At 34.8% G+C, this 17,168-nt stretch overlaps 1 pseudogene; it reads right to left on the reverse strand.

Annotated features, from left to right (window-relative positions):
• Nucleotides 1-4,980: 4,980 nt before the first annotated feature.
• LOC122218869 lies at nt 4,981-5,097 on the reverse strand (annotated as a pseudogene).
• Between the last annotated feature and the right edge of the window lie 12,071 nt (nt 5,098-17,168).

A 17,168-nucleotide genomic window follows, 5' to 3' on the forward strand; every position in this document is an offset into this window, starting at 1 on the left:
GAAGAAATAATCAAACTTGGTGTAAGATTGCTCATTGAAGTGTTATTATGATTATTTTTTTCTATTTACCTAAATGGAATTCTTACCCTAATTTTGCTCCCGAATTGGCTTTGAATTTAAGAAATAACAAAAAAACTCTTCAAGATATATATGTGAGATAGGAAACAGAGGATGCAGAGAATTCTGATCCCCTTAAGGTATGGTGCAATTGTGGGGAGGGAGATATTGGGTATGGAAGAGGGATTGACAGTGGGGGTAGAAGGGAAAGGAAAAAATCAGTTACTTCTGAGGAATTTAGTAGATTCCACGTGTGTGTTTTCAAAGCACTTCATTGACATGACATATCTAGTCCACTGTATCATTTTGTGGTATATTTACTATATTCTCACTGGAAGAATACGATGCCTTGAGAAGTTAAGGGATTATTTTGCAGTAAGTTATTTGGCAGTGATTTTCAAAGAGAACCACTCTTTAACACATCACTGTTTCCTGTCTAAACAGATTCTGAACTACTGTAACCAAGAATAGTGAAATTCTGACTCTTCCTTGACAGATGGTTTTTGAGTCTACATTTTCTCTGTGGCTTTCCTACACTTTTCAAGGTATCCTTGTTTCATCTCAATATATTTCTTACTTTTAGGAAGCGGTTCTTGGAGTCAAAAAATGTTCCCCAGTACATTCAAGCAGATATGGGAGGAAGTTCATGCCTTTTAACCTATAGCTAACATCTCCTTCATCCTATAAGGAGAGTACTTTATAAAAAGTGTTTTTGTCCACCTTGATACCTTGTATAAGGCAAGGCCAATGAAACCTCTGATTATAGGTTTTAAAAGTCACACACTTGTCTCTATTTCTTGCTCCCTACCCTTGCCATCGTCTGCATAAAAGATTCACTCTTCTTATATTTAAATAAGAATAGATAATCATAAACATGTCATTATACTTACATGCTTTGCAAGAGCAGTAGCCAAAAGGCAGGTAAGAAGGAAGAACTTCATGTTTACTTAGTTCTGTAAAATAGGTATATAGCAAGTTAATAAGTTTTATTCTCCTGAAAAATTACACATTTTCTCAATAATTGTACATTAATTTAGCTTTGTTCCAGGCAATTAGGAAAGTCTAATGAAAACTTTGATAAAAGCAGATTCACTTGAGAAACACATGGATATGAATATGACAAATTCTTTATAAAGAGAAATTTTATTAACAGAATATAATGTGAAATCTTGGTTTCTAAAATGTCGAAGTTCCTTTTTGGGTATAGCAAGTTAGTAGGGTTTTTTTTTTTTGCCCTATATGTAATTGGTTAGTTTACTAACTTACTCATTCAATGACTAGTTGCTACATACAACATATCAGACATGAAGATACAGTGATGAAAAATAAGTACACTCAATCAGGCCATTTATTTATAACTCTTCCTCAATCTTGTGGACAAGGACTATCAGAACTGTAAAATAGAAGACAAACTCATGTTTAAAAAGATATCAGGTGCATCAAAACATGCAGTCTGGCTCCTTCATGAGAAGTAGCAGGTGGAAATAATATTGTGATGGGTGCAAGGAGGTCTGGGTGTCTCCCAGTCTGAGACAGGCTGCTGAAGCTTGAATAAATCATTAAACATCACTGCATCTCATATATGTAGCAAAAGAGAAACTGCTAATAAGACTGATTTCTGTAATCCCTTCCAGCTCAATCTCTAATACCATGACTATGTGTTAGTCCATAAGGTTTGCTGACTACATATCAACTTCACTTTCCTATTTGTTAAACAAAGAACTGAAAAGTGAAATAATTATTCTAATGCATTGTTTATATATAACAGTGTCTTACTGTCTAGATCAACACATTAAATTGATCATTTTTAAAGAGTAAGATTTTGTTTTACTCAAATAGTATTAAATTTGCTGGTGATCTTTACCTATGCACTTCTGGGGATTGTGTACATATAGGCATTACTCTGTCCTAGGATTTACATTGCCTAAATTTCTAATTAATTTCTCATTTTTACTAAGAATATCAGGTATATTTGTTTACTGTTACAAGATGATGCATAGGATGTTCATTTTAGAAGCATTTCATAGTGATAATGCTTTATAATATTATAAACATCATTTTGCCTCTTAAAATATGAAATAAATTTATTTTATAACAGCTTACTTCAATTTTACTTAGACATTTGGTTCTCCAGGGATAAAAGAAATTGGAACGTAGATGCTGAGAGTTAAAGTAATGTTTTTAGCATATTGATAAATGAGAAACATAGAAATTGTTGCAGTTACTAAATACCTGCTATATGCCAGACATTGTAGTAGTTACATTGCAAATATTATCTCTGGTCTCCAGAGCAGCTATGTTGGGTTACTGTGTCTGATTAACACATGAAAGAAGTGATCCAGGAGTCCACATCTTAAATACACAGTACCCTGGATTTCCAAAAACCTCATTATGATGACCTAGCTCTTAAAATAAGACTTTGGCACTTCGTAATAAGATAGAGTAGTATAATAAGCATTTTACGGTGTCTATACATTAATTGTACCCAGAAGCACTGAAAAGTAGCTAAATCAGTAGCTTATGTCCTAAAACAATTTCTCAAAGGACCTTAAAGTACACTGACATTAATTTCTTTAAAAATATTTTTTAGAACTATGTTATTAGATTTTACAATATTATAATGCATGTAGAATAACAAAAAGGATAAGTGAAAAATATTACCTTGCTTCTTAAATGGAAGACAAGAAGTACAGGCAGTCGGATATCTGAAATGGGTTATCACTCGCTATTTAAACCTAGTTCCTCCATGATATGGTAATTCTGTGGTTTAAAATACCTAAAAAGGATTTGAATTCTGAGAAGCCATGATGATTAGAAGTAGTTTCTCCATCCAATATTTGTACCACATATTCCAAGGAGCACTTCCACTTAGCTTGATTTAGAGCATGATAACAGGAAATGAGGATGTTGTAATGTGTAGCGATTATTCCGTGTTTGTGCAGCTTACCTCTGCCATGTACTGGTTAAGTGGTTCATGATAAGTATTTATTTTTTTCCTAGAGGCACACCAGTGTCCCTTCTTATCAAAAACATCTTGAACAAATACCTAAAGTGACATTTGGGATAGGTTAATTAAAATTTCATTAACGTATGAAAAATAATACTCCTTATATTTATTGCTTACCATTTGCCACCACTAAACATGGTTATCGTATGTAAGTCCGTGCGATGTAACGGGAAACTCAGCAGTCCTACGAACTAGCGGTAACTTTAATAAGGATTTACAGTCTTAACTTGTCTCAGTAGTTTCTGAATCTGTAAAATATTAATAGTCATGCTGAATCCAATTATAAATTGTAACAATTAGCCACAATTTATGCAAAGTGAATTGGTATCTACATGGCACCTACTTTTTCACAAGTCACAAAATGAAATGGCTGTGGTAACCAATCAGATTACATGTGTACTGAAGGTAGGTCCAGGTTTAAGGAAAATAAAGTATTGTGGGGACTGTAGCCTTCCTGAAAGTTCAAGCCTAGCCTGAAGGGAAAAGCCAATACTCAGCTCCAGTCAGTTTTGACATGTAATATACATGCTCTATAGCTGCCACATCTTCCATTTTTTTTAAGATAAGCCAAGCGCTTCATTACTTATTCAGAATTCTTTGTATATTGATTGTAACGAATTAAAATTCTTTAAAAATATTGTGTCTGCTGACAGAACCAAAACACAACTGGATCTTGCCCAAGTGCTGCCAATTTGAGATTTCTGGAGAAAATGCTAGGACCTAGGCTCACGTAATTATTAGAAACGGAATCATTTTGGAAAACCAAGTCTTCTGATTTGCTGAAGCATTGATGTTTAAGTATCAAGAAGGTAAAATCCCTAATAATTTTGTGTAGAAATCTTTGCAAAATTTACCACACACATGACTACACTCTCAACACTAGGGAAGACCAATTATTAATATTTGGTATTAACCACAGATAGCTTTCCCCCATGGGATTATGTTTCATGGAACTGCCATTTTTTCATCTGTTTCAGATTTTTAATTTTTTTTAATGTTTATTTTTGAGAGAGAGACAAAGCACAAACAGGGGAGGGGCAGAGAGAGAGAGGGGAAGACACAATCTGAAGTAGGCTCCAGGCTCTGAGCTGTCAGCACAGAGCCCGATGCGGGGCTCAAACTCACGGACTGTGAGATCATGACCTGAGCCGAAGTCAGAGGCTCAACTGACTGAGCCACCCAGGTGCTCCATTTCAGATTTTTATGACTCTTTTTCTGCTGCCTATCAATCATCTTTTGTTTGTTTGTTTGTTTTGTTTTTGTTTGTTTTTGTTTTTGAAATCATTTAAGTAACTTTGTCCTCTGGAGAAGAAGAAATCGGACTTTTCATTGTTGCATATCTGCCACTTTAGTTGGTCTGACACTTGGCTGATATTTAGTAAACGCTTTCATTTCACTTAACAACCAGGACCACTTGCCTTCAGCAGCAACAGCTTCTGCTCTTACTTATTGCTTTCAGTTTTTGAGACCACAGAAACCAGACAACCATGCTTGTTGATTTCTGTGACTCTCCCAGTAACTGTTCTATGGGTTCCTTCATTATAAGACATGAGTCCATCTGCTCCTCTCCCAACCCCTAAGAACTTACCTATATGTTTATCCCCTTCTCCTCTTAAAGTTTTATTTGCTTCATTTGTACTTGCTCCTTTGCTTAGTCTACAGTATCCTCAATTCTTCAGTCTACAGGTCCCATGTCATCATTCTGTGCCACCCACACTGGCTACATTATGCATTTCTCCTTTCACTCATCACCAAACTTCCTGAAGGACTTCATACTTGTAGCTTCTTCCTTCTAACCTTCAATCCATTGCTTCTGCACCAGTTTATCTTCCATTGGCTAGATAATTGCAATGAATTTCTTATATGTCTTCCATTTTCTTGTTATCTCTAAAATGCACTTTCCACACCTTTCTCACAAATATTCTCTTTCTAAAATGTATGTAACAAATCATGTTACTCAACCAAAACATTTGTATAGTTTCTGATAAGAACAGATACTACACTTGATCTTAGCCGAAAGGCCAAGGAGCGCTGTATGGTTTCTTATACTGTCTACGGTAATGTTCAAGATATTTAACAGAGAATTCAAGATCATTCAGAATCTTCCCAGGAGTCATTTCTGACCCCACTTCCTGACATTTCTTATGCCTTATCACAATCATTCCAGAGCACGCTATGGATGTGTGTTAGAGCACACTATGACTGGGAATGGCCTTCTATCACATTCTCTGCCTTGTAAATGCAAATGAAATTTGAACCATCTCTGAATAGGTCTCCCAAATCTTTGATATACTTGAATTTTTCATATATGCTATCAACAAAATATTTGTACAGATGCTGAAGTTGAAAATGTAGTTAATACTCTCTACTTAATTCAGTGAACAATTCTTGGGTTACTTAGTGTGTGCCAGGAGTTATCCTAAGCATCTGGAAGAAAGCTATGAACAAAAGAAAACGTGGTTTTCATGAAGTTTATATTTTAATTGGTTAAGATATTAACACATGATAAATAATAAAGCATTGGTTCCATCACTGCATGCTATGGGAAAACTGAATTGAAGATACTGGATAGAAAACAGTCGTAGGGATGAGGTGTTCATTATCTAGTAAGATGGCCATGAAAGGACTCCCTGAGTAGAAAAGTAAAAATTTGAAGGAAGTAAGAAAGTAAACCTTGCAGATATTTCAGAAGGAACTCATCTGCAAAGGTCCTAGAATATAAGTATGCCTGGCAAGATTCAGAAATATTGAATAGATCAGTATGGTTGGAAAATAGTAAATTTGGTGGAAACAAAGAGAAAAAATGAGGCCAATGATACAGGGCTCTTGAGTATTGCCAGGACTTCAAGAAAGCAACTACACTGAATGGAAACTGATGTCAAGCAGAAGATAACTTGGGAAAAAGCAGACTGAAGAGGTTAAGAGAAGAGACATGGCCCATTTAGAGACTGGAATAATAATCCAGACACATGATTATGGCAGCAGTGAGGGTGATGAGAAATTGTCACATTCTAATTATACTTTGAAGTTAGAGCAAATGGAATTTAATAGATTAGAAGTGAGGCATGAGAGAAAGGAAAATTTCACTAATTACTCCAGATTTTTGGCTTGATCACCTGGAATAACCTGGTTACCATTGACTGAGATGGAAAAGATAGAGACAAGGCTGGTTTGTGGGGAAAACATGAGGAGCTTAGTTTTCTAAGAAGTTAAGTTTCAGGTGCCAATTATAAATTTCATTAGAATATAGAGTAAACAGTGTACAATTACACTTACTTACCTAATGGGATTGACGACAATACTAATGGACATACTGAATACAAAACCCTTCTCAGTGTCAACTATCAACATCCCAGCCTTTGCTGATACGACTGATATGCAGCTAATAGGAGAATGGAAAGAAAAGGAAACTCTTACCATTAGTTAGAAATAAAAGGCTCAGAGTAGACAAGTTCAGTAGGATATAAATAAACTGAGAGAAAGGAAGTTCTATAGTATAGGAAGTCCTATATTATTTCACTGGGAATGTGTATGTACTTGTAGTCATATGTTTAATATCTTACAGTGATTATATCTATAGTTCATCAAGACACTCACACACAGAATGTCCTTAGGTATAAGAATGAGGTGGTCCAGAAAGAAAATAATGTGTGGAGGAGTTTATACAAAGTTGAGAGAATTAAGAGGTAGGTCATGAGAAAACAGGTACAAAGGCCAACAGTTCTGTGAGAATGGAAGAAAACTCAAACACGGGTTAATAAGAGCTAGGAATAATTCAAGAAATTTCAATTATTAAAAATTTCATAAATAGATTAGTGCATAAGATTAGTGAATATCATTAAAAATGTCAATAATTGGCTAGTGAATGTTGATGCCTTGGAAATAATTTGGAACCTTTCATTAATTTCTAAGTCTGAGAGGAAGTGGCCTCCGGTAGGAAAACAAACATGAAATTAATGTGAGCCGTGAAGAATGATTTGTGAGAAATATATATAACTACTTCTATTTCTATAAAGGTTTAATTCAATATATTTTTTGTATGTTTTGAGAAATCTATTAATACATTCTTACGCACGTTCCAAAAATACTTTTAAATTAAACATCTACTGTCTATTGTAATAGCAATGTGCATGTGTAGTACAAATATAAAGTAATGCCAGGGAAGGAGACAAATTTCAGAATCATGCTTACTGCTGAGGAGCTTGGTTGGAAATGGAACTGAGTGGGGAAAACAACACTTCAGTTGTATTGATAACAATTTCTCTTTTCATTAACTAAGAGTTTTTAAAAAATTAAGGTATAATTTATGTTCAGTGAAATACACATATTCTAAGGTGTTGGAAGGCTGAGCAGACATGAAAATGAGAGAGACTGTGGGGGATCCTGGGGGCTCAGTCGGTTAAGTGCCCAACTCTTGATTTCGCCTCAGGTCACAATCTCAGGGTTCCTGAGACGGAGCCTTGCGTGGGCTCTGCACTGACAGCGTGGAGTCTGCTTGAGATTCTCTCTCTCCCTCTCTCTTGGCCCCTTCCCTGCTCACATGCGTGCATGAACATTTGTGTGCTCTCTCTCAAAATAATTAACTAACTAAATACATAAATAAATAAACATTAAAAGAGAGAGAGAGAGAGAGAGAGAGAGACTGACATGTGGGAGAAGAACCAAAAGTTTGATTGTGAGAGAAAGATTGGCAGGACCTGAGGTAAAGGCCCACAGGAGCTAAGGGTTTATATCTCATTTTGGGGATAGTGGGCAGTATGAAATACTTTAAGCTGACATGTGACATGGGAAGAATTGCATTTTAAATTAATCATCATGGCATCAATATAGAAAAGGACCGAAGGACAGGCAAAACGGAGGCCGCATAACCATCTAAGAGGGTGTGAATAGATTGCTATATAATTATAAGGGCTCATTTGTAGAAACGGCATTAGGGGTGATGATTAAGACACAGACTGGAGAAATGTTTAGGGTAAGAGGTGGCAGACTGCTAAACAATCAATCAAACATTGCACAACACTTTTTCTTCTACTATGAGAGATAGAATTGGGGAAAATTATTAACTTCTTTCTACTAATTTCTTAAAAAGAAAATAAAAACATTTTTTACTGGCTTTACTGTAGTTCTCTAGCTCAATTGTAAGCAAGGGAATTTAGAGCCAGTACAGTTAAAAATGAACCATATGTGAATTGGACATGTAAAAATTAAAAGTTAACACGAGAAATATTTTATAATTACAAAACTTACAAAACTTTTATATTTCATCTAGTTAAGAAATGTTAGAGAATAGTAAGTGGATTTCTCCTGCAATTTGTGTCGATAATGATAAAAGATTATGGAATGATATTACACCTGAAAATGGAAATATTACATTTCTGCTATCAGCATTTTTTCCATTTTAAGAGGTATTTATGTAGAGAAAAGTCACCGTTTTTAAGTATACAGTAGATAAACTTTTTATATGCATTTACCTGTGTAACCTCCACTTAGATCAAGGTATAGAAACTTTCAAGCACCACAGAGGCTCACCCCTAACCCCTGTCAATAATCCATCCAAAAGGCGACTACTGTTATAACTTCTAAATCATGTTTAGTGGCACCTGATTTTGAACTTCATATAAATGGCATTATATAGTATATATCCTTTGTATTTGGTTTCTTTCACTCATATCTGTGAGGGTCATCCATATTATTGCATGTAGTGATAGTTGGTTTATTTCCATTGCTGAGTAATAATCCATTGTAGGAGTAAACTATAAATCATCTATTTTCCTACTGATAGACATCTGGGTTGCTTGCATTTGTTTTTGCCTTTTGTGAATAGCACTGCTATGAACTTTCTTCAGTATGTCTATTGATGGGTGTTAGTACATATTTCTTTTGGTTATTAGAAAATTTTAATGATCAAACCTGTGAAAAAGTGGTAATGACTCATGTATTATTTTACTTACCACTTATCTGCCAGTTTTCACCATTTATTTACATTAAGAACATTGGGTGTTATTCAGAATATAAACTATTAAGAATATCTTAATGAAGTTTTCCAACATGCAAACGCTGTTCATAATTTTTTAACAATGTCATGATGTGAGAAAAAAATGCAAACATAGTCCTACTTTTCTTTGATATTATATTTAAATTAGAATAAGGAAGAAACTTGGAAAAACTTGTCTTTTCCTATCAAAAAATCTTATTTGCTGGCTTTGGAAAAACATTTTCAAGGATACAATTTTAAACATTTAAATAAGTGAAATTTTCTTCTTTTTAAACAATTAAGATGTTAAGTATAGTGGTTGAGTAAAACAAGGATGAACAGTTAGTGTGTGTTATTAATAATGCAAAATAAAGGAAACTTTTTAATGATGAAAATAAAAATATAAAAAGGATGCAAAACTTAGATATGAGAATAAAATAACTTAAAAATGTCATGTCAAACTTTAAAACAATAGTTAATTTTGGGGCACCTGGGTGGCTCAGTTGGTTAAGCGTCCGATTTCGGCTCAGATCGTGATCTCAGAGTTCATGAGTTTGGCCCCGCATCGGGCTTCCTACTCTTAGTACAGAGCCTACTTTGGATCCTCTGTCTCCCTCTCTCTGCCCCTCCCCTGTTTGCTCTCTCTCTCTCAAAAAATAAAAATAAATAAAAATAAGTAAAAATAAAAAATAAACAAATAAATATTTAAAAACAAAACAAAACAAAATTTAATTTTGCAAAAAGACTATGGAAGCCAAGAGATAACATACATAAATTCTGAGTATAAATTCCGAATTTACCTTTAGGCTAAAAGTATAATTAATCATGGGGTGCCTCAGTGGCTCAGTTGGTTAATTATCCAACTCGATTTTGACTCAGGTCATGATCTCACAGTTTGAGACTGAGCCCCGTGTGGGGTCCTGAGCTGACAACATGGAGCCTGGTTGGGATTCTTTCTCTTCCTCTTTCTCTGCCCCTCCCCTGTTTGTGCATGCACACTCTCGCTCTCTCTCAAAACAAACAAGGAAATAAACAGATTTAAAACTACAAACAAAGGTATAATTAATCACAACAAAATATATATTAGACTTTTAGGTAATAAATAAACTTACAAGCACTCACAAAAATAAATTAGTAACTCATCCTCCCTATTGGAAAGTGTCCTCTTTTTGGATCATAAAAAAAATCTGTATAACTATCTATATCTATCTATATCTGTATCTATATATCTATATCTATATCTATATCTATATCTATATCTATATCTATCTATATCTACATATGATTGAGGGAGCTAAATAATTTAAATAAATTATTTTGCATTTGTTTTCTAAGTGTTCTAGCTAAGTAGGCTTCCTTTAAATAACTATTGAATAAATCTGACTTTTAAAATATGCATTGCTCGGGGCGCCTGGGTGGCTCAGTCGGTTAAGCTTCCGACTTCGGCTCAGGTCATGATCTCACGGTCTGTGAGTTCCAGCCCCGCGTCAGGCTCTGTGCTGACAGCCCAGAGCCTGGAGCCTGTTTCAGATTCTGTGTCTCCCTCTCTCTCTGCCCCTCCCCTGTTCACACTCTGTCTCTCTCTGTCTCAAAAATAAATAAACGTTAAAAAAAAAAATTAAAAAAAAAAAAATAAAATATGCATTGCTAAGTCATGTACAATGTTCATTCTAATGTGATTATATTCTTTTTTCCCCCAGTTTTTCTTTATTCACTTTTTTCTTCTCTCTCTCTCCCTTCCTTTTTATATTTCCTTCTCTACTGTCTCAAACAACAGATATTCAGCAGTATTATAGGCACTGAGATCACATTACTGAGTAGATAAAAACATATGGATAAAGTGAACATAAGGGATTTGGAATTAAAATTCAAATAATACTACTTTAATGTAAATGGAGATGTTTATAAACCACACTGAAATTTAACTCATCCTATATTTTATATTGGAATACTAAAGTGTTATATATTCTGTAAGGTATATTCAAATTACACTTAACAAAATAGGAAGTATGTGGAAAATGTTTGACATTCAAAAATAACAACTGGTGATTGTAAGCAAAGGAGTGGCATTCTTATTTTATATATTATCTTATATTCCATGACTAGTGGGTGATCTTAAAAAATCGATAGATCAGAATTTATACTGCTGTCTTCAAATAAAGAAGGAATGATTCATTTTCCTCCAAGACTAAATACTATGCCCTTGAAAATTTCAAGGTGTTTTATTTATAGAATAGCTCAACAAAGAGATACTGATATCTCAAAGAATGGTACTCTAAGGGTGTAGCCCATAGACAACTGTTATAATGAATTTTCTTGTTCTGTTTTGTAATCTCCTTTAATGACAAGATGACCTTTATTATCAATTCATACTAATGAGAGAAAGCTGGAGAGTCCCTGACAAATTCTTAGAGTATATTTTTAAGCCCCCAGAGCTTAGATACATATTATATTACATTTCATTCTCTTGTAATATAGAAATATGAGAGGAAAAATTTGAAAGAATTTTTGAGTGCAACTACATATAAGATATAGTTTTGAGTACAAAGAATTCCAATGAAAACATATCGACACTGTGCTCAAGGTACTTACATATTAATCTGGGACATAAACAAATATACAGAGACATTTAGGAGATAGTTGAGTATATTTGGGGAGTCATAAGATATAGATAGATGGTAGTTAATGTGGGTAAGTGATATAGGAAAAATCCAATCAGATAAGAAGTAGACCAAGGTCAGGGGCGCCTGGGTGGCTCAGTCGGTAGAGCGTCCGACTTTGGTTCAGGTCATGATCTCACAGTCTGTGAGCTCGAGCCCCGCATCTGGCTCTGTGCTGAAGGCTCAGAGCCTGGAGCCTGCTTCAGATTCTGTGTCTCCCCTTCTCTCTGCCCCTCCCCCGCTCATGCTCTGTCTCCGTCTCTCAATAATAAATAAATGTTAAAAAAATTTATTAAAAAAAAAGAAGTAGACCAAGGTCAGAACCTTAGAGAACATTAATGTTATGTATGGGAAAAAGAAGATGAATCCGTGAAAATACCTGGAGGAAGTAACTACATGAAGAGATTTATGAGGAGAATTTCCAAGAAGACAAACATAACTAACAGAACTGAATAAAATAGGCATTACAAAGATAATTACTTATCTCTTTCAGCTTCAATTTTCTCATTTGCAAGATGTTATAATAACAGTTTTGAGGGAAAAAATGGTGAAAAAAATGCATATAAATCACACCACACAATAAAGTTGATCAGTAAATTTTAGAATTTATAACTGTCATTCTTATTTTTATCACTGTTATTATCATAATAAGAAAACAGATTGAGTAGGGAACAAACAGGCAGAGAAGTTCCCTTCAAAGTAGAAGAGAACCACACATCTTTTGAGACTGGAGAAAAAGCTAATATTCAGATATAGACTGAGCTATAGAAGGCTCTGACTAAAAGGTTGATTGTCTATAGGTCTCAATATTTTCCACAAAGGAGGGCAATGAGAAAAACTATTAGAATAAAGCAAGTATAGAAATGAATTGAAACGTGGACACCTGGGTGGCTCAGTCGGTTAAGTGTCTGACTTTGGCTCAGGCTGTGATCTCACAGTTCGTGGGTTCGAGCCTCACATGGGGCTCTGTACTGACAGCTCAGAGGCTGGAGCCTGAATTGGATTCTGTGTCTCCCTCTCTCTCTGCCCGTCCCCACTCGTACTTTGTCTCTATCTCTCCCTCAAAAATAAATAAACATTAGAAAAATTTAAAAAAATAAATGAATTGAAATACTGTGTGGCTATAAAATATCATCTTTTATATTTTAAAAATATTATGTGGAAGATGGACACCCGTGTATCAGAAGGAAAATCCACAATTTTGTTAACTCTATCCATTTTCTCATATATGGAGATAAATGTCGCAATAAAATTGGAGCCTTGTTACTTATTTTGACTATTTAAATTAATATTTGACTATTGACTGTGCTTATTTTGACTTATTAAAGTTAATATTTATTTTTTGTTATTTCATTTCCTGTCAACATTTTATAACAATAAAACAGATAGAGCTTCCGCCAAAATCCAGTGTTCCACGAGGTTTGATCTGATAAATTTGTCTTCAACAAAATGCGTGCTTTGAGATCAGAACTTTATTCATGTCTCACTTAAGAAGTTGAACCCCATCAAATGAAATTTAATCTACTCAGTTTGGGTGTTGGAAGACTCATGTCCTTCAAGTGAGGCTGGTGACAAGTTTACATGTGATAGAAAAATAACTTTTCACCGCCTCTCCAAACAAATTCACTTACTTAATTTAATTCTTTTTGGTTGGATGATCACGTGTACTGAAAACAATCTTAATCCAAAGCAGGCTCCAGGCTCTGAGCTGTCAGCACAGAGCTCAATGCGGGGCTTGAACTCATGAATTGTGAAATCATGACCTGAGATGAGGTTGGAAGCTCAACCAACTGAGCCACCCAGATGCCCCTTGAAGTTTGATTTGGTATGTTTTAAGGAAATATTTCCAGAGCATATTAAAAAAGCCCACTGGAATTCTCTCCCTTAGCCCCTTTTCAGCTAATATAGAGGAGAAGGTGTATATTTGAAGGAGGCAGCTAGATAATTTATATCAATAATTTTCACAAGAGGTTCCTAGACATTGTACATAGATGCATATAGGCTTTTCCCCAATGAACATCATCTTTTAAAAAAAAATTTTTAACGTTTATTTATTTCTGAGACAGAGAGAGACAGAGCATGAACCGGGGAGGGGCAGAGAGAGAGGGAGACACAGAATCGGAGCAGGATCCAGGCTCTGAGCTGTCAGCACAGAGCCCGACGCAGGTCTTGAACTCACAAACCGTGGGATCATGACCTGAGCCGAAGTCGGACACTTAACCGACTGAGCCACCCAGGCGCCCCAAAAACTAATTTTAAATGTAACTGGATCCTTATTTTAGCTTGTAACATTGAAATATATAGGTATTATTGATCCTTTTTAATTCAAACTATATAGGAAGTGTGCAGATTATGCTTAACAGAAATAACAGATGACAGACACAAAAGTAGCATTTTTATGTTATCTATAATCTCATACTCATGAACAGGAGATGGTTTTAGAAGACCGATGAGCAAGAGCATGTCCTACAACTTTGCAATAAAGGGGGAAATAAAGTATTTTTATCTCCAGTACTCAGTTCCATGTCCTTGAAAATGAAAGAGTGTTTCATTTGGAAGACAAATAAAGAAGAGCCAATGCAATTTCATAAAGATGGTGACCTAAGGATGCAGTACATGTGGAGGTTTTATCCTACTTTTCCCATTTTAATTGAACTACTCCAATTAGTAGGAAAAGAGTCTCTTACTGCCAACCTATCCAAGTGAGAAAAGTTAGTCTGGTGAGTGCTGGGGGAGAGCTCAAATCCTAGAAGCCTATTTAGTTATCTGCAAAAGCAACTACATTAAATAATGTATTCCTATTTCATATTAATATAATAAAAAAATAGAGACAACAGATTTAGGACAAAATGCGAGTTCACTTGGATGTATTGGCTATTGTAAATATGCTGCAATAAACAGGGGTGCATATATCTTTTCAAGTTAGTGCTTTCTGCTTTCTTTGGGTAAATAGTAGTGGAATTACTGGATCATACAGTATTTTTATTTTTAATTTTTTGAGGAAACTCTGTACTGTTTTCACAGTGACTGCACCAATATACACATTCCTACCAACAGTACACGAGGGTTCTTTTTTCTCTATATCCTCGCCAAGACTTGTTATTTCCTGTCTTTTTGATTCTAGCCATTCTGACAGGCATAATGTAATAGCTCATTGTGGTTTGATTTGTATTTCTCTGATGATTAGTGATGTTGAACATCTTTTTATGTGTCGGCCACATTTCTTCTTTAGAAAAATGTCTGTCCAGGTCCTCTGCCCATTTTTAAATGGATTATTTGTGTTGTCTATATTGAGTTTTAAATTCTTTATATATTTTGGTTACCAATCCCTTATCCGATATATCTGACTCACTTCATCTGGAGTGATATTGTGGGCTCTCTTGTGCGCAGACAGGAACTGTGACTGCCTACTTGAGAATTTAGGTGAAAGTTGTTTGGAATACACACATGGGAGCAGGAACAAATTATAAAGATGTTACAGTGAGGACTAAATCTTCCTGAGAGATAGCTGTAGTGGGGCTTCTAAACTGAAGCTTCCAAGGCACTGGGTCTACGAGGCACATGCGAGATAGAAGGCCCTGTGAGTTTACAAAGTTACTCCAGTGCCATCCACATGGCCTTAGTTGTTAGAGAACTGGTTATTTTGGTTACAGTGGCCTGGTCTCTAAATGTGAGGAATGGAAATAGAAAGACCACACAGATAAAAATACATCCGATGAAATATGGCCTTTTGTAGCAACATGGATGGAACTGGAGAGTGTTATGCTAAGTGAAATAAGCCATACAGAGAAAGACAGATACCATATGTTTTCACTCTTATGTGGATCCTGAGAAACTTAACAGAAACCCATGGGGGAGGGGAAGGAAAAAAAAAAGAGGTTAGAGTGGAAGAGAGCCAAAGCATAAGAGACTCTTAAAAACTGAGAACAAACTGAGGGTTGATGGAGGGTGGGAGGGAGGGGAGGGTGGGTGATGGGTATTGAGGAGGGCACCTTTTGGGATGAGCACTGGGTGTTGTATGGAAACCAATTTGACAATAAACTTCATATATTGAAAAAAAATAAAAATAAATAAATAAATAAATAAATAAATAAATAAAATAAGAAAATCCATTAGAGAAAAAGAAAAAGCATCCGAAATTTTAATGTTTTGGCAAGAGATGTGGGCTTCTGTGTCTCAGCCAGAGGCCTAGACACTGCAGTTAAGCGTCAATACAGTTAAAATGATAGCACAATCCAGATCTAGCATATCCAACATGAACGGAAAGGAGGCATACAAACAATACAATGTTACATACAATCTTCCTTTGGCTCAGGAGTTTTGCCTTTTCAACAAGCAAACATATTGATATATTAAGTGATATGATAGATAAGGAAACTATGCAGAAATGACTTTTCCAATCAAACCTATCAATAAAAAGAACATATATGATTAGCTATAAAATTTATATTGCAGAATGTACATATGTAATACGTATGCATTGTATGTATACATATATGTATGCTTAATACATATAAGCATGCAAAGATACATTCTGGCTTAGCAGAAATATAATTGTTTATATGTATTACTAAATAATATTTACTAGTGCCAGCTATTTATTTTAATTATTCTTTTCTGAAATAGCCAGATGAAGAAAGTGGTCTCGGGATCAGAAACTAAGCAGTTGCTGGATTTCTAGAAGCATTTTAGAACGTTACAACCCCTAGGATAGGTTATCTCAGAACTATTCAAACATTGTTTTTTCATGATATGGTAATTCTGTGGTTCAAAATACTTAAAAAACCAGTTGAATTCTAAGAAGACACTATGATTAGAAATTTTTTTCCAGATTACTTCCCTACAGATTCCAAGGAGTGCTTTAACACAGTTTGATTTAGAACGTGATAACAGGAAACGAGGATGTTGTTATGTATAATGATTACCTATATTTTGTGTGAAGTTTCTTCTGCTATGAACTAGTTTTTTGATTGAAGAAAAGTTTCTTTGTACTTTTTCTTCTTTTTGTCCTGGCACCTCCTTTCCTGTAAAACAGTATGGTGTTTTGGATAAAAATATGTCTCTAATGCTTTTCCAGCTGAATAAATATCTGGAATGAATTCTTAGTTTTCTTTTTATCTCTTGTTTTGCTTCTATAAAAATGAAATAATGATGATAAAAATAACAATATTACCTAATGTAAAGACTGTTGAAAAGTTGGTAATAATGAGTATAAAATACATATACATTTCTATGGAAACCACTAAAGCGGATTACAAATTCAAAAACCTACATTGACATTGCAGGTGATATAAATGTATAATGAAGGTCCAGGTGTAAAAAAAATAAGACATGGTGGGACCATGGCTTCCCTAAGAATGGTCTTCATCTTGTAAAATGAAGAGTTAATAGTCTGCTCTAGAAAATTTTGACTTCTACAATTAATGTCCTTGTCTTAGTACATCTTCTAATTTTGAAGGATAGGAAAATA

Source organism: Panthera leo, chromosome B1 (assembly GCF_018350215.1).
Source record: "Panthera leo isolate Ple1 chromosome B1, P.leo_Ple1_pat1.1, whole genome shotgun sequence".
NCBI classification, from domain to species: Eukaryota; Metazoa; Chordata; class Mammalia; order Carnivora; family Felidae; genus Panthera; species Panthera leo.